Below are 27,317 nucleotides of genomic sequence, written 5' to 3'. Positions count from 1 at the left end.
TAAAGTGTTTTATACCAGAGTGCAAATTTGCATTGCCAGAACTATTTTCTTTTGAGATATCATGAACTGCAGATTTATGAGTCTGCAACATATTATTCACTGTATAGTTTTCACCAGAGGTTTTTGTGAAACCAAAATTATTTTCATTTAGCGTTACATTCTGTTTTCTCTTCAAAGAAAAACACATCCCCCCGATAAGAGTCACTGCAGCAAGTACAAAAACAGATAAGGCTTCATCTGCTCTCATGACAGGTTGCCTAAAACACAAACATAATAATTACAACTTATTATTTGCACCTTTTTGGTCTTAAACAAGTACCAAGGGAAACAAGGGAGACTTGACCCAATTTTTGGTTTTTTATTCTCCCCCCCCCCCTTTTTTTGTTGTAGAATAGTTAGAACGAAATAAAAAATATACACAAATGGTTTGCCATTTCACATATTAATATGGCTAAAAATAATAGCATTATTCTAAGTAAAAACGGTAGAAAAAATTATATTCCTCAAGTTTGAATATGGGTTAAGTGTTCGTAAAGCTAGGGAGATAACCCGACAATTAGGAAGACAAGACCCCCTCTCCTGAATGTAAGAAGACTCATAGATATTAAAATCAAAAATGCAGTTTTGATGGTGTTTTTTGTTTAAATAAGTGATACTTGAAATGAATATACAAAATGTTCACTCTTTAGGTGAAGTGTTACATTTTTTTTTTTTTTTTTAATTAACCTTACTCCGTATTAGCAGAAAGCAGAAGTCGAATTCAAAACTTTATCAGATCAGACCTAAGCAATATTTCAGTGATTTTACTAAGCAACTCATTGGGCTCAAAGATTTTTTGTATTTTAGTTATTTTTCACAATATTTTTAGACCAAAATATTATAACGTACACCAAACCGAGAGCAATTCATGAAGTTAATTTTTCTGTGAAAAAATAACATTTCTGGCAATACATACTGTCCAACTACGGATTGTATGGAATTAGCAAACGTCCAATTAAGACAGGGCCGTGGTAGCCCGATCGGTAGAGGGTGGGATTCGGGGCCGGAGGGTCCTGGGTTCGAACCTCGATGGTCGAAGACCCACCGTCGTCATTAAAGGGGACTGGGTGACGTAAAATATGCTCGTGGTCTCAATGTCCTCCAAGTGAAACGATACCTCTGGGGGTGCTAGCACCAGGTAGCTATTAGCTCCTGGACTAGTTCTAAATTCTCATTAACTGGTTGATCCGGTGATGGTGCTGCCATCTATCGGTATATAAAATAATGGAGGCAAGGCACTTAGTATGCAGTCCTCGACATAAATACAGTTGTAGTCAGTTGTGACTCTGAATATTTGTATTCGTATTCCAATTAAGACGAGTCTATCTGAATGAGGGCGAAAGTAAAAATTTGATGTAGGTGTTCCGCTACTTAATTTAGAGGCTAACATACATCTGCAAACGCTGACATCCCTAAAAACTAATAGATACGTCCGTTTCCGCCTGTAAACCGGATGTTTGCCTTTCCATACAATCTGTGGTCGGACAGTTATGTCTTACGTTTTTCGTTTGTGAAAACACTGTGCTTATCTTTATTTCTCTCCTTTTCGCCTCAGTTTTTTTTTTTTTTTTTTTTCACAGTTCCAACTTCTAACTTGAAAATATTTTTTTTTTTTTTTTTTTTTTTTTTTTGAAGTGAAAATAAGTATAGAGGCTAGTTGCAAGTGTACACACTCTTCTTATAAATTTAAAGTCGAATGCTTGTCTGGTAGGATAGTAAAGAAGCATACTCTGATTCGCTATAAGACTTTCTCAAAAACTGAAGCTCTTGGGAAAGGACCGGAGGGCCTCGGGTTCAATCCTCGCTGGTCGAAGACCCACCGTCGTCATTAAAGGGGACTGGGCGACGTTAAATATGCTCGTGGTCTCAATGTCCTCCAAGTGAAACGATACCTCTGGGGGTGCTAGTACTAGGTAACTATTAGCTCCTGGACTAGTTCAAAATTCTCACTAACTGTTCGATCCGGTGATGGTGCTGCCATCTATCGGTATATAAAATAATGGAGGCAAGGCACTTAGTATGCAGTCCTCGACATAAATACAGTTGAAGTCAGTTGTGACTCCTGAATAGAATAGGACTCTTGGAAAAACAAACCATCCGTTTCTTCAAAATATCTAAATCAAACAATCTGAAAACATATGACAGTTATTGTGGGCAGCAAAACTGATGTAAAACTTAACCGTTTTATGCGCGATTCATTTGAAAGCTACTGAGTTTTTATCCATGCTATCAATTAAACAATTGGCCTATATTTATGCAGTACTGTAGATGAGGAAAATATTTGGGGGAACGCACTTCTTTTATGAGGTAGATGTCATTGTTGACTGAAATTTGTTAAGCCAAAAAGGTCACATTTGATTACTTAGCCAGAGTTAGTTTTAACAGCTTACATTATTATTTTTAGAATGTGATAAAAAAAAAGCACTTTAAAATTGCATTATTTTTGCAATGATTGATTTTTTTGGAAAACGGCCTCCCAAAACGGCCCCCTTTAGAGCAGGAGTTTAAATGGATGGAGCAAGTCCAATCATTAGCTTGGCAAACGCTGACACAAAGACCCCCAAGTCACGTGACTCAACAACGACGAATGATTGGCACGTTTTGCGTGAAACAAGCGAAAGAAACCTGATTTCTTCCAATGCTTTGCTTTAAAATCAATCATGTGACTTGTGGGTCTTAGTTTCATGAATGAAAGTCTTCACTCCATGAGAAATTTTGAACGGCTGGCATCGAACCTGGAACCTTCCAGTTACGAGTCCGATGCCTTACCGATCAGACTATGACGGTTGCAAAGTATGTTTACTACGAAACCGATTGAGGTATATTTGAAAAAAATAATTATTATTATTATACTTCTTGCGTTGCTTAAAGACGATCTGTATTTTTGATGATGACTGGAAATGAGCGTTTTAAACTAACAAGAATGAAAATGATAATGAATATGTCACCAATAAAAATAATGAGGAATGTATCAACAATGAAAGTAATGAATGTAACTAAACATGAAATTCTAGTTTTAGGTCAAAGAACTGTAGTAATTGTTGAAATGCGCTATACAACAATGTTCTTTAACTTTAATCTAGTAGTTCATTGTTATAAAAATTTTTTGACTTTGATGATAACTGACTTGTTTGTGTCAATGTGAGACGGACCAATCGAATTGAAGTTATTGGCAACGTTTGACAGGCTGATAAGCGCTAATTTGGCACGTTTTGATAATTCCAAAATGAGGGAAAATTATAAATCACTTCTTGAAAACAATCGTGGTGAAATGTTTTTGAAACATAAATATTACCAAGGCTTCAATTGATACGTGTTTAATCCAGTTAAGCCTTGATATTATTTCATGAAAGAAGACGAAAATGGATTATGCTTTAGAAAATTCGCAACTCCAATAAACGATAGGGGGCGCTGCAGCCACTGTCTAATGGCGGATGAAAAAGGTAAAACAAACAAATGCCGTAACTTATTACTTGCTTTGACGCTTATTGAATGACAGTAATTTTTCATCGTGTTTGTGGGTAGCTTTCTTTTCTATTCTTCTGAAATTACATTACACCACAAGCTGTTTGAAGCCTGTAATTTACTCCCAAGAAAACACGTGGAATGGAATGTTTTACCTTTTTTCTTTAGTATTGTTAATCACCGCAAGGTAGCGTATTCAACGTCTACATTATTTTCAAATTCAGTTTTTATTATGCTATATTTTCAAAATTGTATTTTCTCTAAAGCCGTTTTAGAATACACAGCGCAGTTTAACTGAAAAGAAACCGATCGCTAAAATGTATTTCTTGATAATATTGAAGTACTTTATGCGGTTCAAAAATTTATGCGGCCAAATATAGAACCAATTTTCCAATAGCTCTACAAGGAAAATATTTATGCTAGAAGAACATGACTTTAACTTAAAGAAATATACTCCAAGGGACTTATGATGAATGGATTAGCTTATTTTTCGATAATGTGTCGTGTTTTACGTTTCAATGAAAAACCAATATGTAGTTGAAAATTTGAAAAGTGGAAGGGAAAAAAACCTTTCATTGAATACTTTTTTAACAAAACGTTTTTTCATCTAGCTTTGATAAAGCATAGATTGCGATTAGCGTTCATTTTTCATGCGTATTTGTTTTCAGTAAAATAAGTGATTTTTTTTTTTTTTTTACAAGATAAATGTTATTTCCAATGATCAGAACCAAAGTGTGTTTTATTGAGCATGTGTGCGTTCAAGAACAGCAGAAATTTACGGGTCAAATCAGGTGTCAAAAAATTTAGAATTTTCCGAAGAACTCATTTATTTGTTTCATCTTTATAAAACTGATTAACAACGACATTAATTGAAAGGGCAGTTCTCACTCTTTGCAAATTTGGAGTAGAAAATATATTTGTACATTTAAAATTTTTATAAAGATAAAATGCTGCCACTTAAACTAAACAAGATACAAAGCTTAATTATTTATAGCAATCTCATCAAGCAAGGAGGTTAACGTTTGCTGTGGGGGAAAACCATTTTGAACAAGTGTTTTAAATACCCTCAAGCTTTGAAAAGTACTTTTCGGAAACCACTGTCAAATTAGTCCTTAAATCAGTGAAGGACATATTATCTTAATTCACAAATTTAAAAAAACATATACAGTACCATTTGGAATATACGACTGAAATGTGCGATTTTCATCAAGAGAGACTTTCAGCTTTGAAGGTTTTTGACGACAAACTGAATCTCGCCAAACCACTGCGTAAAATCTTTGTATATTGTGTTAGTAACACATTGTTACTATTATTTTTTAATTCTGAAAGATATTATTCTTCAACTCAGCAAGTTCAATAGTAATTACTAAGAAGAAGGAAAGAAAAGAGACTTTAAAGGAATATTAACCAATGCGCCATCTTGTGTCGCCCTAATTACGTTATATTACAGAGATGCTTGAGGAAAATAGAGCAAGGATTTTTACCATTTATACAAACTTAAACAACTTTAATATATAAGAAGCTTGAATAAAAATAAAACAAAACGGGAAAAAATGTTCTTTGAGCTAAAACTTGGTAGTAGTCTGGAATATATATATGCATTTATGCATTATGATATTCCAAATCCTCTTTCAAAGATTACAATTGTCTTTCTGGTTAAGGTGTTTAACATGGTTTCTTCTCAAGTAATGGAAGTAAGGATTTGATTTATCAATGTAATGGAATGATTACTACGGTATTGCTCTTTATTTATTACAGAAAACGAAAAAAAGTACTTAATGAAAGATCTTGAAAAGACCATTGTTGGTTTTCAAAGCATACCTTTAGATCTTTTACTCTTTTTGGTTTCCGATAATGTTCTATAGAAACTTCAAGCTCCTGAAAATTCGAGTTCCAATTTAAATAATTTCATAAGCACCTAAAAGGTTAAAAAGCTTTTGATCTATGCTGAAACAGAGAGTCTTAGACTACGATCATCAAATGTATCATTATAATCATTCTAACACTCTTTTCGTACGTTCTGTGCAAAAATCTGATATCGGATTTGAAAGTCATTTTTCAAATGCATATTCACCTTCCGTGAAAGCGTAAAAGCATTTTGTTCGAAAAGAAACACTGCTGCATCCAGCGTTTTGTTTTCGAAATGTTATATTTCTCTTAACTTGATTTTAAATTCAGCAGAGCAAAAGGAAATCCTGAGAAAATACGACCGGTGGAATTATCGGAAAATTGACTCTTCCACAAACCGCCGTTTCCGATAACGTATTGCGGAGGAAAATAAAAATACGATAACTTTCTTTTCACTTAAACTGCCAATGCGGCCAGCTTAATATGAGTATAACTAAATTACTATTCCGGTTTACATTTTTCCTTTCTCTTCATTGGCAGATTTTAAAAAAGGCATAATGGGTACGAGGGATGCAGCTTTATTCCTTTTCGATGCATATTTTTATTCCTGTTTCTGACCAAGACCCCACTAAATGGCGCTGACGCTTAACGGGCCTTGACAATTTGACTTTTCTGTGCTAAACCGATGCAGCTCATGCATCCAGTAATCAATGTCAACGTTTCAAAGTTTGTTAATTTTTGATTGGACGTCTCCATTTTGACCGCAAGAGGCGCTGACAGGAACTCCTGCATCACCAATCAATGGCGACGTAATGGAAACAGGTGTTCGCTATGGCGCCCTCTTTGTTGCCATGAGTTTCAGCGATTGTCACGGCCTATAAGAATTAAGTGTAAACCTCCTCCCTGGAAAACACAAAACCCTCAAGCTGCATAATAGCTTGTGTCGTGCTAGTGTCAACTGTTGAGATACAGTTATCGTTAAACACACTGGAAAAAAAGTTATTAAGAACATTTGCAATATTCCTATTGTTTTGGATTAAATTCCCATGCTCATCAACCAATGGCGCAATTTGACTATTTCGAGCTCTCCCAGATTTAGCGTGAGCAAAAAATCTTTTAGAATTCCCATCAATGTTATCTGCTAGCCTTTGCTCCAATTCCTTTTTCCGAATCCGTACAAAATACTTTAAATTTCGCCTTGCCTTACAATACTGGAGCCTATCTGCACTATGACCAGTTTCCTTACACCGACGAAAAGCCGCTTGCTTATAATTTAGAGCTTCTTTGTACTGACACCTTTTCTCCAAAATAGAACATAATCCTCAACCGTTCTTGCCAGTTTTTCCTTAAATTCCATCCACTGCTGATCTACGTTTCTATTTTCCAATCCTGATGAAAAAACCTCTTTCAAGCTCTGCCTAAGTGCAACAAAATCGGTGTTTCTGAAATTGGGCACAAGCATAACATTTGCAACTTTGTACACTTCAAATTCAATCCAGAACCTAATGCTGTAATGATCACTATCTCCAATATAATCCCCTACAGTGGCGGATTGGTTGAAAAAATCGGCCCTGGCATTAGGAGATGTAGCGGCCCCATAGCTCTTATAGATATTAAATTTTACCTTACGATTGGGATATCACTTAAATATGAGGAAATTATTCTTAACAACTAAATATGTTTTATTTAAACAAAATTTAACATATAGGAACACTTCTGCGCTTCAATGGTGAACAAATTGACACCGTATTAGTTAAATCTTATTTTGGGGGGAAATTGTGATTGTAATTGTCCGTTTAAATATTTTTAATGCCCGGAGCTTGATTGAATATTTCCGTAATGATTACACTGCTTGGCTAGCATGTTCTTTTCTGCAGTCATAACAAGTAACTTAATTGCCCTGTTTTATGAAACTGATCTAGCGATGTTCATGGGGGAAAGACTAGGGCCGTCGTAGAACGTGATGAGTCCCTCGACACAAACATACATTACTGGGCTCTGTCATAAACACTCACTTCTTTATACTGCCATAACCTGACGAACCCCAGACTCGATGCAAGTTCAAAAACCTGGTGGAAGGGGTCGGGTACGAGTTTGGCAGCCTCTTAATTTTTTTCAAACGTATGTATCAATTCAGAGAGAGAGAGTCGACTTAGCTTTATGGCTTCTGGGAGTCATTAAAGCATTAACAATATAAACTTAATGGAAAGATTAACATTGAGTCTGAAATAGGGGTGTCCGGGGGGCCTCTCCCCCGGAAACTTTTCGAAATTGTAGTCTTAAAAACTCAATTTTAGACAATATTTGGTGATGTTAGGGAAGCGTAGGTTAAGGGTTTCTCCGGCTGCAATTTTTCGGAAGTGGAAATCCAAAAACAGAATTTAAGTTATCTTCGAGTATATGGTATGAAGTGCGGTTCCGAGGGCTCTCCTATGAAATTTTTAAAAAAATATTAGCTCTGAAAACGCAGTTTTAGATCTTTGGTGATTTTAAGTCGAGATAGATTCCGAGGCATTTTTTGGTAACGACTAGGGCACCGGCAGTTACTCGAAAGTTAAGTTCCAAAAACGAAATTTTTGCTGACCTTTAGTGATGTTAGGAAATGGAGTTTTGAGGAGACTCACCCCGGAAAATTTTCGGAATTGAAGCACTAAAAACGAGATTTAAAACGTTCTTCATTGATGATGCCGAAAGCGCGGAGGGGACGAGGCACTTTCCTAGAAAATTTTTGATACTGTTAATTTAAAAACACAGTTTCAGACCATCTTTGGGAACGTTTAAAAAATGAGAGAGGTTTGAGTACTTTCCTCCAGCAAATTTTCGAAACTGGAATTCCATGTTATGGCTGGAGTGGATTCGGCTGTTCTCTTTTTAATTTATTCAAAATTGAAGCCCAAAAATTTAAATTTTACACGATCTTCGATGATATTAGGAGGGGGGGATGTTCTGGGGACCACCGGAATTCTTTCAACATTGGTTTCTATCAACTAATTTTCTTTTTAAATTGAGTGGCTCGAAATTATGAGTTTGTACAGCGTACAGAATACTTTATGTTTCGTCAAAAAATGTTTGAAACTCACATTTCGGCGGCCTCTGGCTTTTGATTTGATAATCTTAATAACCTAGAGTCTTTCATGCTCCTCAATGGTATTTTAAGACTGCATTTTTTTAAATAATTTTACAGAAAAAAATATTCTACCACTTTTATTCCAATTGTTATAAACAGGGTAGCCGAGAGCAAAAGCAGATCCGGGAAAATAATGACATAGTTCAGTTTTTTCACAGGCCCCCTTCTACACCTTTCACCATTAGGATATTTTACCCTCTGCACGAGTTCAATTCCGAGCCGGGCTTCTATTCTCCAACTAAGCGTCAAAGATACCAAAAGTATTTTAACTTTTTACGACCGCTAAGGTTTCCCTGTTTTTTTTTTTTTTTAATTTATTCATTTGTTTTTTATTACACCACTAAAAATGTATTGGCAGCCCCAAGGTCCGACTAACTAAAAGTGAGGCCCTAGGCCCACATTAATTTGGAAACCCCTCAAGACTATGCAGTGTTTGATTTACATTTTTAAAGCACGAATGCACTTTTGTAGGCCTCTTTGTCTAATCACACAACTATGTGCATTTATGAATCCCCTTTGGGCCCCCTCATAATCGTGATCAAGTAAATTCGTTACTGGTAGAATGATTAAAAATTCCCCTTTAAAGAAGTTTTTTTCCAATTAATAAGTCATAATTTTTTATTTTTTAAAAAATACGTGTATTTTTCATATCGTTGCAATGCTATGCATAATTCTTTAAAAAAAATTGGGGCCCCTTTGGAACATGGGGCCCCAGGCCTACGCCTAGTCAGCCTGTTTGGTGATCAGGCCCTGGGCAACCCCTTTTCAGAAATTCCCTCCTTCCCCCTGTTGTTGACGGCCCTGCCTCCCTCCACCCGCAAATTAGCCCATGCGTAAAGAGGAGCTGAGGCTGTGTTTTGCGAATTAGCGTTATTCTAAACACATGCGCGCAAAATTTACATTTTGCTGTTAGTAGACAGGCCCGAAAGACTTTGCTGTTAGTTGATCGGCCCGAAGCATGACCGGCCCACCGGGCAAATGCCCGGTTGCCCGCCGGCTGTATCCGCCACTGATCCCCTACACACAACCCCTGAACAGAACTTCCTACGTCACAGAAAACTAGATTCAAAATCGCCTCTTCTCGAGTCCCCTGAGTTACAACTTGATCTAAGGAACAATCTCCAATTACTTTTAAAAATCCCTCTTCTCTGCCAGTACTAGGATAAAATATATTCCAATCAATACCCGGAAAGTTGAAATCCCCAATTATGATGACGGATCCCTTACTGGACATGGACATGTCACAAGTAATACGAAACATCTGTTCATCTTGTCCCTGGCTTGAATTAGGTGGCGTATAACTTTTTTGCGCTTATTGCTCATCAACTCCAGCCAAACCATATCAATATCAGTAGGCTTTTCATTTATGACCATTTCATTGCAAATGAAATCGTCTCTAACATTAAATAAAACCCCACCACCTCTTTTGCCTACTTTATCTTGTTTAAACAAATTATACCCAACAATATGTAATAAATCTACATCAAATTCGGTAACCCATGTCTCTGTAATTCCAACAATATCCAACTTCTCATCTATAATTATGCTTTTCAATTCTTCCATCTTGTTCCTAATACTGCGATCATTGGTATAGTAAACTTTAAGCATGCCTAAATTGCTTTTATTTAACACCCTGAAATTTCCTAAATCACAATTGTTAAACTACAACTCGTGTTCGACACTTGATTTCCATTTCTAGCAATACCCAAAAAAATTTCTTCCTCTCGATACCTGATGCTTGAACCATGCCTCCGTTCAAACTTAGTTTTTTGAGACTCCGAAGCCCCTAAAATCAAACCACTAACCATTTTGACCCCTGTAGAGCTTAGATGCAGGTCATCTCTAGCAATCCAATCCCGTTTACAATGACTCCATACATCAATGAACCTGATACTATGATTTTCGCAAATTGATTTAAGTAGCAGGTTCATACACCTAGCACGTTGATTTAGCCAGCTTCTATGCACTCAATACCTGGGAAGCAAATCAACCACTTGGACATTGGTCGAACGGTTGTTTGTTTTGGCCAACAGGGACTCCCATTCCTTTGAAAACTCCTCACTTTTACTGTGGCCTACATCATTTTTTCCCACCCACAAAGTAACCATATCCTTCTGATTTAATACCCCCTTCTTTTCAGCAATCTTATTAATGTCTTTCACCCAAGCCCCTCGTAAACACGAGTTAACCTATTCGCTTATATTTAATGTGTGAAAAGAAAACCGATTTAAAACCTTTTTCATCCTCATTCTGCAAAAAACTAAGAAAATTTAACGCTAAGTTACTTATGTTGTGAATGTTTTAATTGTTTCACAATAAACATCATAAAAGCATAAGCATGGATTATTTTTCCATATCAAAGACAAGAATTAGAAAGCGTTGCACGGTTTTCTGTCCTTGCCAATTTTCTTATCAGTTCTCTCTAGAAAATTTTTGGAAGGATAATTTTGTTCCAACACGAAAATTACGCATAAATTTTTGAAGCACATTTCAACGAACCATCTTCAGAGTGTTTCAATTACCATGCGCAAAATAGAACAGGAACACCTGCAGGGCCGACCGAAGAGCTGACGGCACTCGGGGCGAAAGTTTCCTGGCGCCCTCCCCCCCCCCCCTATACACACAGAAAAATCGAGTTAGTTATAAAATCAGTGCATAATACTGCCGTGGGCAGGTAAAGGTCAGTAACTGCACATTTTTCATTTTTTTCAATTTTTTGCTTTTTTGTCATCTATTGAACGGTAATTTTACTGTACAAGTTTGCTTTTTCGGTTTACGATAAAAATAAATCGCGATAAAAACATTTAATTCAAACATTCCCCTATTGTTAGTATTGAATCCAAAACGCGGCTCTTCTAATAATCTCGAAAACTCATTTCTGCAGATACAGCGTTTACCTGCCCACGGCGGCATACGCGTGAACGCGTCATACTTGATTTTTTTTTTTTTTTTTCATATTAGTGAACAGAACAATCAGAGGGTTATGCATAATTCAAATTAAAACGCAATCAATGAATCTGTTTCTAATATTTGAAACATTAATACCCCAAAAACTTTTCGCAAAATGGAAATGTTAAAAATACAAGTTTATCTAGTAAAATATTATCCCATTAAATAAAAAACAAACAATTAAAACTGAATTAGTTATTCATATTGATCAAACTAAGAACACGAATAAATAATTTGCTGATTATAAATTGAAAATGTATTTATCGAAGTAAATTACATCAAAATTAAATTTCAATCTGGACTCATCGAATGATTCTTTTCCAGAGTTTTTTGGTTTTACTTATACCAACTTAATACCAGCTTTCATATATGTTAAAAACAAAGATGTCATTCTTTTAAATCAAACATTTGTAAGTTTTAGGGGAAAGCCCACCAATAACAACATCGAAAATCTCAGAATTGCGTTTTTTGAGCTCTAACTTTGAAAAATCACTGGCCCGAATATTACAAAATACGGCCTTACAATTGCATTTTAAGACTTGAGTTTTAAGAAAATATTCGTACAAGGGTCCCCATACCGCCTTTCTTTAATATCACAAGCAATGGGTTTTTTAAATGACACTTACAAAAAATTTAATTGGAATAGCCACTAAATGTAACGTTGCTTAAGTTTTTTGGACCGTAATTTTGAACACTTTTCCAGGGAAATGCTACAGATCCTCCTATCCATAAAATCTTCAAAGTTTGTCTAAAGTTGCATCTTTGAAACTTCAATTTCGAAAACTTGCAGAGGGAAAAGGAATTTATTTCAATCTATTTAAAAAAATAATCAATCGGAAGCAGTCCGTTCAGAGACAGGGTCCCTCCCTTACGCTAACGTCAAAAAATATAGCCTATAATCGCGTTTTTAAGGCTAAAATTGTGTTTTCTAAACTAAGAGTTTCAAAATTTTGAACCCCTCACCCCCCCCCCCCCCCTTGTTTCCTATCCGATCAAAAAACTTTTTTTTTTTTTGTTTTTTGGTCTTTGAAAGTGCGCCCCTAAAACTTTTTTCTGGTTACGTCATTGCACGCAGGGGCAGAATTCAAGCAAATTTGAGTTGGAACTAGACAAAGGAGAAGTGCCTTTTGTTTGATTCTAAACAGTTATTCTCAGAAATTGTATCTGCTTCAATGATACAAAGGAAACGAATGTTTTGGAGATTTAGAGAGAGGAATATTTTCGTGCCCTAGGAAAAAAATAAAGAATCATTGTAATAATAGAGAATCATTGTAATGATGCTCTATTTTATGTATCTATGATACACGAAATGAGGGGGAGCCCCAAGGTGCCCTTAATTTTATGCGATCAGAGCATTTTATACGATCTTCATTTCGTGTGAATGTCGTCGTGTTCCACTGAAACGAGGTGTGCCACAAGGCGCTCTCTTATTTTGTTGTGCCCTGGGGGCTTGCCCCGCTCGCCGCCCCTGCCCTTGCCCTTCGGACGGCCCTGAACACATGTTTAAGCCTAGAAAAGCTGGGGATTCCATCAGTGTTGAATCCTTGTAGACAATGGCAGTACTACGAATTTAAAAGCAGACTAGAATAAGAGAAAAGTCTTGTTAAAAACTGTTGTATACCTATCAAAAGGAAATAACGTTATGTAGCCCGAAATTGCAGATTCTGCATAACACGTGTTTCAGGGTTTCAAGGAACCTTTTTTTGGCTTTACCGGAAGTCTTTACATCCGAAGGTTCACTATTTTGCAAAAAGGGGTTGATTAAAACCCCGAAACACGGCGTACATACAGTAATCTATAATGTTTTGCTACTAAACGTGGGTGTCCTTTTACTTCTCTGCACAAAGATATTTATTTATCTCTTTGGAAGTATGTACTTATGAAGTATATTTTGTCTTATGAAATATTTTAATTTACTAAAGTCGGATGATCCAAGTTTTAAGGATTAAATTCTGCTATCCTGAGATATAAAGATTGAAAAAAAAAATGCTTAGCTTTTATTACACACTAGTGGTACCTGCACGGCTTTGCCAGTAGTTGAAAATTAAAAGGTCATTCGGTTCGCCTGTATATTTACAAAGAATGGATGACGAATTTCTCGCAAATTGGCTATGTTCATTCGCTTTCCCATTCCACGTCATGATAATTTCGTAATTTACTCGTCCATCTTATGATAATTTTGCTCCGGAAAATGTTCTTAAAATTGAAATAGAAAAAGAACAAAATCGAATTTTCGAAAAGTCGCTTCGAGGTGCACACCCCCGTGCTACAAACTAACTTTGTGCCAAATTTCATGAAAATTGGCCGAACGGTCTAGGCGCTATGCGCGTCGCAGACATCCTACAGACATCCAGACAGAGAGATTCCGTTTTATTATTAGTAACTAGCTGCGTTGCCCGGTTCACCTTGAAAATTAAAATTGTGTCAAGTGACGTATATTCAACAATCAGGCGTAAAAAATAATATAAAAAAAAACATCATGATTTCCCTTCCAAACAATAACGACAGATATTAAAATACTTTTAAGAAATTAAATCCAGAAAGATGGATTTAAAATGCGTAACCATGGAAACACAAAATAAAATAAGTTCAAGGAATTAAAATGCGAAAGAAAATGGTTCACAATTTGCACGGAATCGAGATTTCTTACACTTGATTTAAAAAGGCTTGTAACTTTTTTTTCTTTCGAGATAAAAGTTTATTTTTTCGACCATAGGTCGAGTTAGATCTGGAGTAAAAAAGGTCGCTTTTTCCAATGGCGTCAAAAAGAAAGCTATGGGACAATTCCTTCACTTTTTATTGATTTGTTTAATGAAGAAAGAAGTGCCTAAATTTCAGCTAAGCCTAAAAAAATTCGAGCTAAAAATGCAAATATCTCCCGCCGTAATAACGTTAGAGCATTGAAACAAATTGCATAGAACGCGGAAAATTCTACCCTTTCAAACGATATGTAATATTAATATGTGCAAGTAATTTTTCACCCCCATATTTGAGAACTTATGTGAAAATTGGACGTAAATTTGAATTAAAAAAGAACTACTCGTCGAATTTTATTCGAACTGGCCTGCAAACCTTCTCAGGACTTAAAGGAACAAACTGTGAACATTTCAGCCCAATCGGACGGGTAGTTCTCGAATTTTACGAGTTCAAACAAACAGACGCTTTTTGGGGACTTCATTTTATACTATGTAGAGAAGAAGATTTTTCAATTTTTATTATCTTATTTTTATTTTATTTTATTTTTTTAACTACATGATTTTTTATTTCATTTGATGGACAATTCTAATAATGAACAATGATTGCTGTGGATTTTCGTCTTATTAAAACATCAAAATTTTAACTCAAAGAAGAATAATCCAAATTTAGGAGTGTTTAAAATAAGTCTAATTATCATAATAAGGTTCAATCGTAGTTTAGAATGTCTTCAAAAATACAGAACTGTTAGTCAGATTTTCGTTTTTGATTGATGATTTAAATTTTTTAAACTGGTTAATTTTATTAAAATGAGGATATCGGTAGACCATTAGGTTCGCCAAATTGATTCATCCTTAATATATACACAGATGGCATACCAAATTGAAAAACTTTTAAAATGTACCTACTGCTGAAAGAACCGAAGGAAATTAAAAAAGAAGTTTTAGATATACAATACTTAAAACAATACTTCCAAAAGAAAAAACCGAGATAAAAACATTTGTTCCTAACTTATTCACATTAGAGCAAGTTTTAAAAAGTCTCAGCAGCCGAAACGCTTAGAACTTCTACTTAAAGTATGTCGCTAGCTAAATCAATATCCGAAATCGATTTATAACTTTTTTACGCCGCAAATGATTCTAAGGAAACTCTAAGAAAAGTTTCTAATCTAAATTGCCTCCCATTCACTATCATACAAGTGATTAAATTTGATAAGCATGATTTGGAACAATAAACACATTTTACGCTATCAAAAGTAGAAATTGTTGAAGTTTTATCGATTTCACATTTACATTTTTTGTATTTTATAGATTCTTTAAATATTTAATACGGCCTCAAGACACGGTAATTTCCATCGAAATTTGGTTACGATTTTCAGAATAGAAGGGGAGAATAAATCCATTAAAGGATATGCTGTTGTTCACCGAACAACGAATTAAGTCAATAAAATTTACGAAAAGAACCTCCAATGAACAGTCAAAAATCAGTTTAATAAATCATCCGTTTTCCTTTCATTTTGCATATATTTTGGGGAAATTAAATGGAAGTTTTTTGCTGTTTTCCTTCAGTATTAACATGGTATTAAATGGAAATATTCTACTTAGTTTACACAATCATAATTTGTCGGTCGATGATCAGTGGTGGGTCTAACGGTAAGCGAATTACGCGGCCGCGTGGGACCCGTGCGTGAAGGCGCAGGGCCCCGAAGTTCGGCTTGAATCTAAAATATGGGCACAATGGTTTTAGATGTTACCAACTGCAACTAAACCAACGAGATCTTTTTACAGCCGGAGCCGGGGACTGATATACCAATAGGCTCATCAGGGCTGGTTTAGGGGGCCCTCAAATTTATTTAGCCACTATTTTAAATTAAAAGGCCATAGGGCCCCGAAGTTCGGCTAGAATCTAAAGCTCGATTAATTCCTTAAAAACAACACCAGACACATTAGGTCTCTGCTATTATTACATTTATCATGCAGTTAAAGGAATGTCTTGTGCGTTACCGGACATTGAAACAGCGATGAAAAATTTTTTAACTCTTCCGACGAATGCATCTGGCGAGCGATCCTTTTCAGTTTTGAAAAGAGTTAAAACTCATTTACGAAATATAGTCCTGGCCCCACAATGTAGTCCCGTAAAAATTTTTAGGTCCAGAGATTTTCTCTTTAGAATCTTGATTTGTAGGTGTTCTAATGTGAGAATATCTTGGGTAGACATGTTGAATCCTGCGCGAAATAATTTTACAGGCCGTCAAAGAAAACGGCCATTTTGGTTCACTTGCTCATCACGTTTTTCGCAACGGGTGTAGCTACAAATTTACTTTTAATTTTGAACTGCAGATTTTGGAGTTTAGGAAGTCAGTTAATGTATTAATTATGTCATAAAAGCCGCTCTGGCTGTTTCCACAATTTTTACGTAGAGATATCTCTGACATTTGTTGTTGAATATTCTAGTCACTAAAAAGTGTACAAAAATTAATAAATAATCCAGAATGCTCATTTTAAACTCGTGTTTATTACATACATGTTTCTTTAACAACACAATAAACGAAAACTACAAGATTAGTTACTTTTGAAAAAAGTTACGATCTGTTTTTACATTGCATGTTATTGCACTACGACGTCTGTATCATTTGACGCCGCGACTACTCTTTTTGAACTATTTTTATCAGCTCAGTCTATATGTGGAACAATTCGTGGATCCGCTTCTTCTAATGAGTTATTCTAGTTTAGTTCTTTAATGATCTGTCTCAAATCTCCTATGAGAAGTTTTACAGATTGCTTCTTCATTAATTATTAAACCACTAGTAATCGCTGTAAATGTAGTATGTTTTGACATTTCTTCTATTTCCTTGCGTGCTAGTTACTGGAAATTTTCCTAATTTGATAATTAAGATCAGTATTTTTCGACCTCCATAGGTACTAGTGATTTTCTGGCAATTACAGCAAGGTTTATAGTGCCCTTGGGTGATTCTCTTCTCATCCTTTCAGATTATTTCACAGGATGCTGCAAATAACTATCGAACACAACATGAAGTTCATGAAAAGAGCATACAGAAATGGATCCGTACAGAACATTGCTGATAACTTCTCCAAAAGTTTGCTTTATTCAGCGGACTTGTGACATGAATAGATAACCAGGACAGTTTTCATCGGGGATACATTGCTAAATAGAAAATTATCTGGCAACAGATGATTCTGCAATTGTGCAACGATAATATCTAGCTAGGTAGGTGAATCATCATCACATAATGTGTTCGTCGGAAACAAGTCATAAGCTAAAATATTTTTAACGAGTTCTCCCCCTTCATTCGCTATCTCCATGTCTCAGTACCCTTGTTAAAGTTGATTCTTTCCCATTAGTTTAGAAGCGATATTTTGTGAACAACTGTGTGCATCAAACCATGGTAGGTTGAGCTTCGAAAGTAAATCAGACAATTTTTGAAACAAATGTCTCCTGTTTAAACTGGCGGTACTGCTCTGATCAATGACTCATGATACTGAGAAGGCGAATCTTGACACTACCATTCACAAGTTGTTTAGTGAGAAAGCTGTCAGGTTGCACTGTTTCAGAAATCTCATAGGGATTTATATGTTGATACATAAAATCAACAAGTCTTTTGACATTTTTATCGTAAAACTGGCTACGATTGCCTGTAAAGATAATGATGCAGGAGACTCTCACGGTGATCCATTAAAGGAGAATCAGAACACATTGCATATCATTGAAATTTCATGATACACTAAATCACTCGGCAACATACTTTTTCTCGTCTGCCCTGCAATTTCTCTGGCACTTTTCTGTGACCGTTGAATCGTTTGTTTCAACTTCATTTCAGGCTTCACAGCATTGAATTTACCATTCTTTTTTTAACGACAAATTTACCTTGAATGAATTTTTCCTACAGGTAGGGACACTCATTTTCTAGAGTCTTTAGCCTCTCTATGCACCATGTTGCGTGTAGTAGATAATTGATGCAGTCAAATTCACGAAAGACTGGAAACAGTAACTCAACAGTTTGAACGCATAATTTGTATTTTTCTTCGCGATCACTGCGAACCAGTGAACGAAAAACTTCACAATGCCTGCACATTCCCGATTTGTCACTACATCCCTTAACAAAATCTTCAAACTCAGTTTTCAAGCTTTCAATATTTGTGCGTAGCGATTGAATCATTATTTGACTTTTTTCCTCATCCTTGAGCCAAGAGCATCCTGAACCATTTTTACGCACATCGCAGAACTTCTCTTGTAGTCTAAAATCAACATCTTACAATGATTTTTTGAAGATGCATTCTGCAGTCTTTACAGCTTCTTGTCAGCGAATAGCAGCAGCAAGTACTTTTGAAGATAAATGAATAGAAAAAAACAACAAAAATTCATTCTTTCTTTCGAAAGCACAGAAAATAATCCTTTCATTATATGTTGTTACGAGAAATGGTTTTATTTCATTAATATAACCTATGCATTTTCATCTGCATTGAGCATCAATTCTTTTATTTCCGAAAGAATAAATCCATGCCCAGCGTTTAAAAAGAGGCTTTAATATTTCATTTGCTTTTTTAAACAGATCAAATTTTCAGGATAGATGTTGCGTAGACTGTGTATTGGTTTTCCGTTCATGCTTTCGAATATAAGAACTAATACAGTTTGGATGTGCATATAAATTCGCAGCAGAAACATTCATATCGCTGTTAAGATCTGCTACTCTGTCAAAAAATTCGTCTTGATTTGGACCTCCTTCAGTACTCTCTAATTTTCTAAAACTTTGTTTCCACTTTCAAAATAACTTGTCCATGCATTTTTTTTTCTACCATTTTTTCAGAGTTTTTTCTCGCGTGTATTTCTTGTAGCACTGGTTGCTGCAATGACACACTATATTTTTTTGCGGCGTTTCTCAATATTGCGTCTTTGCGTATTTCAGCAGCTTCACGAACTCGTTTTTGTCCAGAAAACATTTTTTCTCTTGATTCCTTTTGACATAATACATTTCCGTTTGTCAAAACTGTCTTTAGATGTCTTCAATTGCACACCAAAACTTTCTGAACTCAATTTAGAAATATCAGCCATTGCTTAAATAGTTATTGTCACAAAAACACATGAAATAAAAAGTGTTTGTAACTGTGGAATATTTTTACTCGAAAACAATTACTTTGCTAATAGACGATAAGTAACCTTGAACAGTGGCGCAGCGAACGGGGGGGGGGGGGGCTGAAAAAAACAACAGAGCCATTGGTTTTTAACACGAATGCAAATTCTAATACAGTAGCTTATGCATATGAAAGGGCTGTTTCCATCAAAAAACCCCTTCATAAAGTATTTTTGATCAAAAAATTCCCTTCAGAAGGTATTTTTGATCAAAAAAACCTCTCCCAGAAGGTATCGCTGACTGCGCTAGTGACCTTGAAAAACATTGGTTTACACAAAAGATTTCGCACTTTAAAATCGTTTGGTTTCATTAAGAGTTATAAATTTTGATTCACTTTTTTAGTAACCAGAATGTTAAACAGAAAACGTCAGAGATATCTCACGCAAAAATTGTGGAAATAGCCAGAGCGACTTTAATGACGTAACTATTACATTAATTGACTTTATAAGCCCCAAAAATCTCAGTTCAAAACAAAAATTAAATTTAGAGGCATGCACGTTGCGAAAAACGTAATGAGCAAGTGAACCAAAATGGCCGCTATCTTTGATAACCTGCAAAATTATTTTGCGCAAGATTCAACAAGTCTACCCAAGATATTCTCACATTAGAACAACAACAGATCAAGATTCTAAAGAGAAAATCTCTGGACCTAAAAATTTTTACGGGCATACATTGTGGGGCCTGGAATAATAAAGATGTGAGAAGAGAAACTGAATAACTTAGCTATTTTATACATAGAGCAGGAGATCGACACGAAACCACATCTGAGGAGCCACATCGACATTAAAAAAATAATTGATGGTTTTGCTACCAATAAAGCACCACGAAAATTCATATAAGGCACTTAAATAAAAGTTATTGTCCAACGATATTGCTTTTAATTTTTGTTTATACTTTATTTTTTACTTTATTGGAACTACTTTTTTTTTCTTAAAGTTGGGGGGGGGGCAAAATTTTTACCGCTTAGGTCCCCCACTTCACTTGATCTGCCTCTGCCGATGATGTCTATTTATGCCAGTCATAACAAGTTAAAAAGCGCATTCTACTTATTTAAATAAATGATTTAAATAACTGTTGTGCCTTCGTTTTCGAATGCTATTCATTAAAGCAATGTGTAATAAAAAACAGCAAAAAAAAATTTTTTGCCCCCCCCCCCAAAAAAAAAAAAAAAACACTATGCGTCAATGTTTTTTTTATTAGCCAGCATGATACGCTGTAAAATTATTCGCAAAACATGGAATTTGATTAAGGAATGAGGAAGATCTCGCGTAGCAATTGAAACAAACATTCTAGAGAAGTAATAAATTAGATTGAAAATAAGTGTTTTTATTTTTGAAACTTGATACAATTTCGCATGACAGGTTGCTTTAACCGTTACGGATTGAATGCGAGCACGTGTCTTTCCTTTAATCGAATATTTCAAACTAAAAACCAAAACCAGTTGAACTGAGTCCTTTTTTTAGCGTAATTTTTCGAACGTACACAAAATGCATCGCCCCCCCCCCCCCCCCTCCACCGAAAGCAGAGGAAAAGAAAATGATTTCATACTAATGAAGTTGATAATACTTTTAATACATGAAATACACCGCCAGCTCAATCAATTCCAGCCGAGGACTGCAGTTTCGTGCTTATTAGCACTCATCAGCCCGGCATAAGAGTAACTGAGCTGGAGGTGGAAAACCTCTTAAAGAAGCCAAGAGTACTAAACAAACTGGTAGCTAATACAGAATTAGCACTAACCAGACGAGTGACCGAAACAATGGTTCGGTTCAACTCGAATTTTGAAGGCAAGGCAGGTATATTCAGTAAGTTACCGCCCTATAGCCAGGTCTTCAAATTTCGAGTAGTTTTTTTGTGAAATATTGCATTAAAAAGATATTCTCATTAGATGTAGTGATGTGAGTAATTAGGAATTTCATTCGGAAAATCGAAAAGTAACCCCATCTGAATAGTATAAAATCGGGGAGCCCCTTCATGTATTACAGTAAACAGAATGGTACTTACCTATCACGGTCTTTTGACTTCTTGAAGATGGTTCCGTGGATGTTGATGATGATTCAGTAGATAAAAATTCCTCAGATTGATTTGATGAAGAAGGTTTGCTACATTTTCCCGTTTCAGGTCCCCTACTCTCAAGGAGACCAAAAGACCACATGAAATTATCTTTATTTTTGTCGGAATGTTTCCCAATAGGGAAGCTCCTTTTATTTCTGTCTTTTTTTTTTTTTTCTGGTCATCTTGCGCTTCTTTTTTTGTTGGTCTATCGAAGTGACATCACAGTATCCATCATTATGCTGGCTTCTGATTTGCTTTTGAAATTGCACGTTAATTTTTAGACTCCTCCTCTTTTTTTTTCTGTAACGTAACACTTTTTTGGTCAAATTTGAGATGCCGCAACACATTTGAGAAACTGCGCTTCGGTATTAGGTAAAGTACTTTGAAGCCACGTGTTGAATAATGTCAAACACGTGACACGTCCTTTCCCTTTCTGTCCCAAACTTAACCTTTGACCAACTAAGTAGTCTTCTAAATTTTTATGCATCCTTTGGCTAGGGTGTTGTTGCCAGCTGCAAAAAACCGCCAAAGAGGTCTGGTGTCTCATTTTGTTTGGGTAACATCGGGGTCGCTATGAATTGAATCGAATAGGAGAAACAAACACTGCAAAACTCGAAACAGAAACCTGGAAGCGCCGAGAAACGAGATAAGAAAGAAAGGGGCAGAAATTTAGATCCCCGTCTGACTTCTGTTGACTTATTAGCACAAGAGTCGTAAAAAAAAAGGGAGGTGTCCATCTAGTTTCAGTACCTCAAAGTTGTCCCGTTGTTTCCCCCTAAATAACAACAAATACGCTGGAATGACTTTCAAGCTGGGGAGGCTGGCGACACGACTATGGATGGTTATTGCACTCGGGAGAAAGTGTCCCCTTTCTAGCATCCTCCACTGAAACTAGTGTGTGCAGAGAGCAGAGCAATGGCTTGTCATTGGAATTCACTTTCCGACTTTCCGTTCACTATACACATCACCCATTTTGTTTTTTTTTTTTAGTTCATTTTTTTTTTCGATGTTCATTTCGTTTTATTTGATACTAGCCGCCTGCGGCGACCAGCTGGTCCGTCTTTTTACGCCATTCGCCTTTTTGCGCCAGAGTTGACGCCTTCGGCGGCTGCTTAGACAATTTAGCGACGGTATTAATCAATGTTTTTCTCTTTTTTCTCAATATTATCATTCGCCTTTTTACACCGATGTTGCCGCCTTCGGCGGCTGCTTAAACAAATTTCGTGGCGGTATCAATCAATCTATATCTATGTATATCATTAGTAGTTTGAATAAAATATTTTCTAGATCTATCTCCAGTTCCGTCGTTTGGAATATTTTTAAAGAAGGGGGTACGACGTACTCTTCATGCAAATTTTGTCGAAAAATAACAAAAAGCACTTCCACTTTTATGTGAAAGCATTGTTTTTTCAAAGTCATGGTGTGTGTGGGGAGGGGGGCACTGACACCCCGTTGAAATTCCTTAAATGACGGACATGCCTCTTTCTTGCTGTCCATCTGCTATATCGAACTCTATATTTGTCTATCTATCAATCTATACGATCTGCGCATATCTACCTCCTGACAGTACAATCTTTTTTTATTTATATAAGTATTAATTCGAAAACAAAAACATTTTTTGTCCACTCAACCTCTATCTATCTCTGTATCTACCTAACCTAACCGCCAATTCGTAACAGAAACGAAGATCATGCAAAAAATCGCGGACTTTATTTATGTAATCAAAATAGCCCTCAAAAATAAAAGCTCTTTGTTCCCCGTAGTGTTCAAAAAGTAGCGCTTGCAAAAAAAAAAAAGGTGAAGAGAAGGCAAACGATTTCAGTTGGATCACGTGATGAGGTAAACTCGGAACTCAGCCGGCAAGCGAACAGCGCGCGTTGTGTTCTGCCATTAAAAAAATTGTAAAAAAAAAAAACTATTGCGTATTTTTCAAAACTTTTTTCTTCTGAAGGGGGCGGAATGTTTTTACTATTACCAACTAAAATTTTAGAATTGAGGGTTCAATACTTGTCGCAGGATGGGTTTCGAAAAAAACTAAACCCAGAAAAAAATGTAAAATAAAGGTTTTTTCAAAAATCAATAAAAAATACAAAAATTGCTCTATCTTCAAAATTTTTTCAATCATCATATTTAAAACTAAATTTCCTACATTATAGTACAAAAAATATTTGTGTGGTGCGATTGGTTCGGGGTCTGTGAGGTAAAAAGTACTAAAAAGTGCAAAAAAACGCATAAAACATTAAATAACTTTTTTTCTAATAAAAATATCAAAAATCGAAGCCCGAGGTGCACTTTTTCAGCAAAAACTGCACCTGTATACCAAATTTCATCTTTCTAGGCCTTACCGTTTTCCTGGGATGCGCGCCACAAACACACACACACACACACACACAAACATCTTATTTTATTATATGTATAGATGAATTAAACATGGTAAATTATGTATTATGAAACTGTTTAAAGTCTTCAAAGCAAAAATAATTTCCCAAAATAATGAATTTCATCTTGACAATTATCAAGGGGGTCCGATTTTCAAATATTGAGGGGACATGTCCTCAAATATTGGGGGGGGGGGCGGACCCCTTGGATTCCCCCGGCCGCGACGCCCATGATTTGCGGTAGAATTTCTTTTTTTTTTTTTTTTTGTACAAAGGGTTAAAAACTGTCATTAGAAGAATCTATACATTTCAATATACGATTTATTTATTTTTTATTCTGAACAAAAAAATATTCCATTGTAGTCTGAAATCTTAAACCTGATACTCATATTTTCGCTTACATTATGCTTTAGCTTTCTGACCGGAGCTGAAGCTTTAAAAACAAAATAATCTACAATTAAGAATCGATATAGCAACATGCTGCATCAAGCTTTCGTAACAGCACGGAGCGTATCACTCTCATTAATTTTATTATTTCACTTGTATTATCTTTTGTTTCTATGTGTGCACGTAATGCGTGATATTTGTCTAATTTTTTTATGCAGATGGTCCGGGTTGGACCCGAACACTCGTTCTTCTGTTTACCATTCGAACGCTCTGCCGATCGAGCTATTCAGCTCTGTCGGTCATAAAGCGCAAGTTAAACTTATAAATTTAACCAAAAACCTCAGTTCGGTGCTTAAAAAAAAAAAAAAAAAAAAAAAAAAAAAAACAGGTTCTTTTGACAGAAAAGAATAATTTTTAGACCGTGGTCGATTTTTCGTCATTAGCCTGCATGATAAGCTTTAAAATGAGATGTAAATAAAAGAAATCGATCAAGAATTGAGGAAAATTTCGCGTAGGAACAAAAAACAGGCTACAAAATAATGTATAAGGATATAAGGGTTTTTTTTTTTTTTTTTTTTTCAAAATACGTAATCTACCTATATTTTAAAGTAAATTTCAAAGGGTGAAAAAGCACAGAATTTTTCGGCATTAACCGTTGCTACTAAAATCCCTGAAAGATTAACATTTTGATTGCCCCGCTTAGCTTAGGACCCCACTTTGTTTGGGGGCCCTCAACTCCCGAAAAGTTGCATGGTTTGTTCCTAAAAAAAATTAAAATTACTTGAAAAAATAAATTTTATTTTCAAGTGCTCGAAAATTTGGAAACATGTGACTACAAACCTCGAATTTTAAGTTTTCTAACAAATGAGAGGAAGGAGAAATGTCAAAATATGTCAAATTTATCTCCCTGCTACACGCTGCACCCTTCATCAGAAATGTAAAAACCCCCAATTGTCAAGTTCTCACATGTTTCATTTCTTGCAGTTTATTTAACCCCAAATGCAGTATATTCTTCTATTGCTGCTTGCTGCATATTTTCAATCTGTTTAGCGCGAAAAAAAAATTACATTACTTCTGTTGCTTTTTGTTTTCGCCACTAGTTGAAAAAAGGTGTTGTAGTGATTAGTTATTTTTTATTTTCAATTTAATATAGCTGTTTGCAAGTTACCACACTTCTGTTGTTTTTGTTGTGTGCCAGCTAGGCTGGCAATTTGGGGTGCGCTCCTTCACTTTTCCAACTGTACCGTAATTTGGTGTGAAGTCCGACTTCTACAGTGCACACATGCCATAGGGACCCGTTTATATAGCAGGCAACCATTCACAGCATAACAACACATTCATACAAAGAAAGAACAAGGACATTAGAGAGAAAGTACGTTCATGCCCAAGCCGGGATTCGAACCCGGACCTTCCTGTCGCAGTCAGATATCTCTGACCACTAGACAAGGCAGGTGGCACCACACTTCTGTAAAGCTATAAAATCAAGTATTAAAATTTCAGAGACTGGAAAGTGCAAATGAAGTGCCTTAAATAATTTTAATTCTTCTAGAGTCCCTGAAAATAATTTGATAAGCCTTTAAAACTCCAAAGCAAAGTGCACTTCAATTTTATTTCTTATCAAGTGTATAGATTATGAATTGTCCAAATAAGCAGCATGTTTCGTATTAACTACTTTCTCAATCTGTGCACCATTTCTTTTAAAGCATTTTTTACTATTGATCATTTTATATTTAATTCATTGTTGTATTTGTCGGTAGTTGGAGGGGTGATCAAAAACCAATTGCACCAAAAGCCGATGAGAACAAGTAACAATGCATTATCTTTTCTCCTCCCTCGTTAATTCTCTTTGTTGACTGCTGTCATTGATTTGTCGAACCAAAAACAATTTTTACTATGTGTTATCTTAATTTTCAAAAGAGTACATAAAGCTATGTTTGCGTATTTTTTCCTGATATTTTTTTTTAGTTCCAATTGCCTTTTATAAGGCTTCCAAATGCAGAATTCTATATCTATTTTTCAGAATTTTCTCTGGGAGAGAAGCCTTTAGACCCCTTCTAAAATTGGTAATATTCTATACCCAACTTAAAGGGGAGCCCTACATCATTCTCTCGATTACATTCCCCCTCTTGAAGTTCATACAAAAGAGGCACCCAGCAAAACATTAAAAAACGAACAAAAAATGTAAAAGCATGGCTTTATGAATTGAAGGAAAGAGTCAAAATAGTGAAAAAATCGTAAACACTTAAAAGTGGCCTCTTTAGCTCTTTCTCGTTAGCCATTTTTTCCCCCAAGAAAATAAAGTAAAGGCACCAGTAACAGACAGGCATAAGTTTGGATTTAAATACAGTAGATCCTCGTTTTATGCGGGGATTACGTTCCACGGAAATGCCGCATAAATTGAGACCTAATGGTAGTGTTAAAATAGGGGTTAGGTTCCGTAGATAAAAAAAATACTTCATTCTAGTGACGACTAATTGTATAATAAGTTTAATGTGTACTTATATCGATTTTTGTGCACAACATGCATGAAGACAACATAAAATAATTTCGTGTTCTCTTTATAAAGAACAGCTGGTTATGATAGTCTTTTGGCAGGTATTAAGAATTTTTCCTCTGTAATTCTTTGCAGAGCATTAACGCATTCATGATCATTTGCGCCATTTCCTTGATAGAATCTTCCTTCACTAACAAATCAGAAAGATCATTTCTATTGTCTAGGAATGGCTCAAAATTTTCAATGTGAACGTTTTTGGTTGTGTGTCACCGAAGTCAGTATCCTCGTTGGTTTTGGTCTTCTTTGTTACTCCTAAAAGCTCTTCTTCAAGTGAGTTCTGAACTGTGTGAGTTTAATAACTTTACTTCTGGAAAGAGCTCTGAAATCAATTGCATAAAATGTCTCCAGGGGCCCAAGTTCGGTTATTAGCACGCCAAAATGCAGTTTATACGTGTAATATGCAATCTTTAGGAGTTTGGATTTTGAAAGAGAGGATAATGTTATCTGGTTGCATTGCAGCATCCGCGTAAAACCGAAACTCATCCGCGTAAAATAAAATAAAGGTGTTAAATCTTAAACCACATATAATCGAAACCGCGTAAAATAAACTCGCGTAAAACGAGGGTCTACTGTAATAATAATTTTTGCTGGTAAAACTGATGTTGCTGCGACCCATAAATACGGTGCAACTATTTAGTGTTATTAGATCTTTAATGTGTCTTGATTGCTGAC

The sequence above is a fragment of the Uloborus diversus genome, chromosome 5 (assembly GCF_026930045.1).
Source record: "Uloborus diversus isolate 005 chromosome 5, Udiv.v.3.1, whole genome shotgun sequence".
Classification (NCBI taxonomy): Eukaryota; Metazoa; Arthropoda; class Arachnida; order Araneae; family Uloboridae; genus Uloborus; species Uloborus diversus.
The sequence above is the reverse complement of the archived record's forward strand: the minus strand, read 5'-3'. Positions refer to the sequence as shown.